We start from the raw sequence: 6,000 nt of genomic DNA, 5'->3' as shown, positions 1-6,000 counted from the left end.
AATGCGTTTTCAGAACATATTTGGCAGCCACTGAGTTATTGATGTAGGGAATTGGGACGTTGACAAAGGCTCAAAGCTCGAACTTGAAGAATGTGGATGGGTGCTGGGCGACGGCCGGTCCTTTCCTCTGGTCAAGGAAATCCTTAGGTAGCTGGTTGGTTGAGGAGAAGCAGACTAGGCACTTGTGTTGTATTTGTTCTTTTTTTAGTGCTAATGATCTCTCTTGGGAAACACCAGGACCCCTAGTTCAGCTTGTCATTACATTCCAGTAGGATTTCAGTTAATTTTTTTTTCGAAAAGGAGGATCTCCCCGGCCTCTGCATCAGAACGATGCATACGGCCATCTTATTAACCAAATAACAAAAGGTGCCAACAAGGTTCCACAGTCTCCAGCCAAACAAAAAGCAAAGGATAAATGCAGCTCACACAGAGCGACAGACGGCTAGATACACAAACTAGCCCGAAAAAGATGCCACAACCGGCTGGCTAAAAATAGATAGGGAAACTAATTGCCTATCCTATTACATGACCGCCATCCAAACCGGTTGAAGATATCCCGAGCTACCATCTCCCAACGGATAGATCCAGTAACCAAATGCTCCCTGGCCTCCATCGGAGTGAGTAGCGACCACGAACGGATCAGTGTCGTAGCTCGGAAAATAACCTGCAAAAAATGAATCCGTGATGTTCTGTTAAAAACCAAATCATTTCTGCAATTCCAGATAGTCCATAACAAAGCGCAAACTCCAACCCGAATATGTCTTCCTAATTCAGGCTCAACCCCATTAAGCCATGTCTCAAATAAAGCATTGACCGAAGTCGGTGGAATAATATTAAAAGCAATATGAACCGTCCGTCATAGGATTTCAGTTAATAAGTGAACATGTGTGGCGAGACGCTACCAGTATGTCAGTCAGACATGCACTATACTAGCATCAGAGGAACGAGGGCAGACTCAAATCGCGTCTGGCCATTAGCTACTATTAGCAAATGTCCTCTCGTTCTTGCATTTTTTTTATTTTTGAAAAGGAGGAATGCCTTCAGCCTCTGCATCAGAAAGATGTATGCAGCCATTTTATTAAACGAACGAACGTAAACCAAGTATGAGCTCCGAAGAACGCTCACAAAAGGAGCCAAATTGAAGTAAAAAGCAAAAGTCAAAGATGCCACATCCGGCGAAAAATAGGCTACGATGCCTATACACCTAGCCTATTATGAGCTCGCCATCGAAATCGGTTAAAGATAGCCCGTGCTGCCATCTCCAACCGGTTGCACCCAGTATCCAAAAGTCCCCTGGAATCCGCAGGAGTGAGTGGCGACAACATATGGATGCAAGCAGTAGCCCGGTAAATAACCTGCAAAAAGTTAGTAAAGTTTATCCGGTTAAAAATTATATCATTTTTGCAGTTCCATATAGCCCGCAAGAGTGCACATATCCCAAGCCGAATGTGTCTCACAATATGAATTTCCACCAAGGGCGGAGCCAGGATTTGAGGTTGTGGGGGAGGGGGGGGGGGGCAACGCAATTCATGGTTCGGTACAGACCATACGGTCAATCAAACAATGCAAAGAAGTTACATCTCTATTAGTTTGAAATCGGCTTTGCGACAACCAAGAAGATCAAATATGTCTATAATTTCATCAGAACTAAACTTTGACGCTACATCCTTCTCGATGTAGATTATCATACAATGTCGAAGAAAATCATTACCCATTGTACTTCGAAGACGAGTCTTGACAAGTTTCATAGCTGAAAATGCTCTCTCTGCTGTTGCAGTCGACACCGGGAGAGTTATTACTAATCGTAATAACCTGTCGACCATTGGATACATAGATGATTTACCTGTTTTGACCAGACCATGTGCCAAAGCTGCAAGTGATGGTAACATTTTCAGTTCTTGATGGTTGCATGTGTCAAGTTGAAAATGTGGTAGCTGGCACTCCAACTTAGCTCTTTCTTGAGAAGAAAAATCTGCAGGATATAATTTTTCAACTAGCATGCATATTTTTGATCTGTCAAATGTGTCATGTCTTGGATCCAATGATGCACAAAGGCTTAAAAGCTCTATCGCTTGAAGACTGAAACGATCATCTAACTCTGTCAATTGTTGGTCTATGGCAACATTAAATACATCCATTTTGTAGTGATGGAGTGTTGTGGTGTTGTCATGCTTGTTTCTGGATTTGGTCACATCAACGTACCTAATAATAATATACATAGGAATTAGTTTCACTAGGTAATAAATATGTAACATAATCTTAAGTACAGAGTTGGGAAAAGGTGCATACTTGCGATTAAAATCCGGAATATCAATCTCGTGCTTCAGGCAAAAAGAATTAACCTCTTCAAGAAGAGATTCCCAACCATTTTCTCTCAAGTCAGCAAGCAGCACCTTTGTGTTGGACACACAATCCAAGCATTCAAAATATCCAAAGATTTAGTTTGCAGTCTTACACACAACACATCAGTGATCTTCATGATTTTTTCCATTAGATGCAGAATAAACACAAAATCAAATGAGATGAGAATTCTAAGAGCACCAACAGCATCTCCTCGAGAAAATTGTGAGACCGAACGATCACTTGCTATACTTCTTAAAACAGAAACAGAATCAGCAAACAGCTTTCTTAAGCTTTGGATTGATTTATAGTGGGAGCTCCATCTAGTGTCTCCTGCTCTTTGTAAAGAGCCTAACTGATTTGCCCCTCGGCCAGTATCAAGTTCTCCTAGTTCGATCTCTTGTTCAATTTGAGCTGCCTGGTTTGCTAGCAATTCATCGTTGAGTTTGGAAGAAGCACTAACAACATTGACTATAAAGTTTGCATGCTGAAAGAAGTTGTGTAGCTCATGCACCTCTCTGGATGCTGCAACAAGAGCTAACTGCAGCTGATGAGCCATACAATGAATGTAGTATGCATACGGACACTCCCGAAGAATAAGAGCCTTCAATCCATTCCACTCTCCCCTCATGTTGCTAGCCCCATCATATGCTTGGCCCCTGATATCTTGCACATTCAGGTTATTGAAAGCTAGAACAACAAGTATCTTGTCTTTGAGAGTTGTTGCAGCACTATCTTTAACATGCACTACATCAAGAAAGCGCTCTGTAATAATTGATTCTTCATTGGCAAATCTAATAACGACCGCCATCTGCTCTTTTTTGGATTCATCCCTAGCTTCATCAACCATTATACAAAACTTGCGATTGCCAATTTCTTCTTTAATTGATTTCTGCACTTTACGAGCAATTATGCTTACAATTTCTTTCTGGACTTCTCCGCAAGTGTACTTTGCATTTCTTGGAGCATTTTCTAACACCACTTCATTGACCTCTTTATTATACGACGCCAGAATCTTGAGCATCTCAATAAAATTACCTCGGTTTTTAGATCCCGGATATTCATCATGGCCTCTAAAGGGACACGCTTGAAATGCTAACCACCTGTAGATGCAACAATTGCTTAGTATAGAATTTACAAGTAACAAGTCCACTTGGAACATAATAGATATAGAAATCATGCTTACCTGATGGCATCAATTGTAGTCTTGAGTCTTAGTCTCGCATCTGCCACTCTTTTCTCACATTGCTTCACCATTACCTTGTCTATACGAGACATGCTATTCTTAAGATTTTCAAAACATCTAACAGCAAAGTTATGAGCTGAGTTAGGACCACGACCCATGTGAGTTAGAAAAGCACATTCTTTCCCATTATTGACATTTTTCCAATTTTGAAATCCCTTGACTATGAATGTATCTGAGCCACACCTTCCAATTGGCTTTTTGGAAAAGAGGAAACAAGGCAAGCAGTATGCCTTATGTGTGTCAGTTGAATACTCTAACCAAAAATGGTGTGTAAACCAATCTTTCTGGAATCGACGGCGATGAGTACCCGTTCCAGCAAATGGGTATTCCTCTGGTTGTAGGATCGGTTGATATGCGCCCTCAGATATATAAAAACGCTGAGCTTCATCTTGCTTGGCAGGAGGGAGTTGCCAAATTTGAAGACGTTTGCCGGGGTCTCTAATATAATATGTTTCTGTTGTTACAACTGTCTCTTGCTGTGGACCTTCTACAGATGCTGAAATATTCTGATCAAGAGTGTGAGTGTTACTCTGTCCACTACTTTGTCCTTGTTCGGCTGTGTTGGAATCATCAACATCGATAGCAGTAGGTTCAGGTTGGGAGCCAGGGCATGAGCTTGATCCAACCTTCTCAAAAAAAGAAAGTATTGTCTTCCTCTTCATGACTACACAAACACAAAAATACAGATCGGTGACAACAGACAATAAATCCAAACAAAAGAGCAGGCCTAATTTGTGTCATGCCTAATTTGTAGTACATGTTTGTGAGGATAAACAAGATATTAGTTCCCCTAATTTCCCTGATCCCATTTAACCTAAGTACCTAACTCAAGAATTTCTGTAGTACGGATCAGTTCGCCGGCATATAAATTGCATAGCATGAATTAAAGAAGACTCACTTGCAGGTTCGGCCGTCTGCGCCGCTGGAGCCGGCGCCAGGCCTGGCCGGCGCTGATTGGAGTCGCAGGACAGAGGACGGCAGGAGCCAGGAGGGACGAGGGAGAGGGAGAGACCGAGAGATGCGTCTCGTCTGTTGTGCGTGCGTGACTGCGTGCGTCGATCGATTCCTATTCTGTAGGAGTCTAGGAGACCTCAGGCCTGCCTGCCTCTTTGTCTTCTGTGTTGGGCTAGTGGGCTAAACATATGCTACTGGGCTTGAGATCACCGTTGGGGGGGGGGGGGCTAATTAGTTCTAACTAGTCCTGATCAAACAAAAATTATGCTATACAATGTTGGTTCGACGCGCACGTTGGGGGGGGGGGGGGGGGGGGCTGGCCCCCGCTTGTCCCCCCGTAGCTCCGCCCCTGATTTCCACACCATCTAGCCACATCCTAAATAACGTGTTAATGCTAGTGGGTGGAGTAACGTTAAAGGCTATATGAATCGTTCGCCATAGTAATTTAGCTAGCGGACACTCGAGAAAGAGGTGTCATATACTTTCATCCTGACCTCAAAAACAACATCTAGGACTACCTACCCATCTTCCTTTGAGTAAGTTATCCTTGGTTAAGATCACTTCTTTATGGACAAACCACATGAACATTTCAATCCTTGGCGCAACTTTAATTTTCCAAATATGAAGTGATTTTGGGATTGACCCCGAATTAATTAGGTCCAAGTACATAGACTTCATCGAGAAGCTCCCATTCTTAGTAAATTTCCATTGGATAGCATCCAGCTGGTTCGAAAGTTAAACGTTCATCAACCTGCGCACCAAGTGTAACCATGAGGTCCAACACTCCCCCACCAGGGACCTCTTGCATTGAATATTCAAAGCGGTCGTTTGAAATACTGTAGCAACACATATATGCCTCCTTACATTGTACAATATTATATAACGTAGAATATTGTGTGGCCAAAGGCGTCTCCCCTAGTCATGTATCCTCCTAGAACCTTGTAGTAGTACCGTTACCAATGATAAATTTCACCTTCTGAAAAAAGTATCTTTTATCTTCAATAACCTCTTCCAGAAAGGTGAATCATTTGGTCTAACAGTAATCGGAGCCAATGTCTTCGATTGTAGGTACTTGTTACGCAAAATCTGTACCTACGTACCCTCAGTTTCCATAGACAACCTAAACAGTTATTCGCTAAGTAGGCATTCGTTTTTAACTTCTAAATTCTCAGCCCTAACCCACCTTGGTCTTCTGGTCTGCAAATAATATCCCATCTAGTCAATCGATATTTCATCTTAACTTCATCCGATTGCCAGAAAAAAATGAGATTGGTCAAAATAATATCCCATACGGGAACCTCAAAGAAAGACAAAAGGGACATCGGAAAGCTAGTCAAAACCGAGTTTATCAACACAAGCCGACCCCCATAGGACATAAGCTTGCCCTTCCAGCAGCTTAGCCTCTTTTCATATCGATCTTCAATGTATTTCCATTACTTATTCCAAAGTTTACGATGGTG

General features: G+C 42.3%; 1 pseudogene; it reads right to left on the bottom strand.

The window, feature by feature from the left end:
* Positions 1-1,236: 1,236 nt before the first annotated feature.
* LOC147957678 (uncharacterized) lies at positions 1,237-4,248 on the bottom strand (annotated as a pseudogene).
* Between the last annotated feature and the right edge of the window lie 1,752 nt (positions 4,249-6,000).

Source organism: Triticum urartu, chromosome 7A (genome assembly GCF_056163025.1).
Source record: "Triticum urartu cultivar PI428250 chromosome 7A, HENAU_Tu73, whole genome shotgun sequence".
NCBI classification, from domain to species: Eukaryota; Viridiplantae; Streptophyta; class Magnoliopsida; order Poales; family Poaceae; genus Triticum; species Triticum urartu.
Note: the sequence above shows the minus strand (reverse complement) of the source record. Positions and strands in the feature narration are given on the sequence as shown.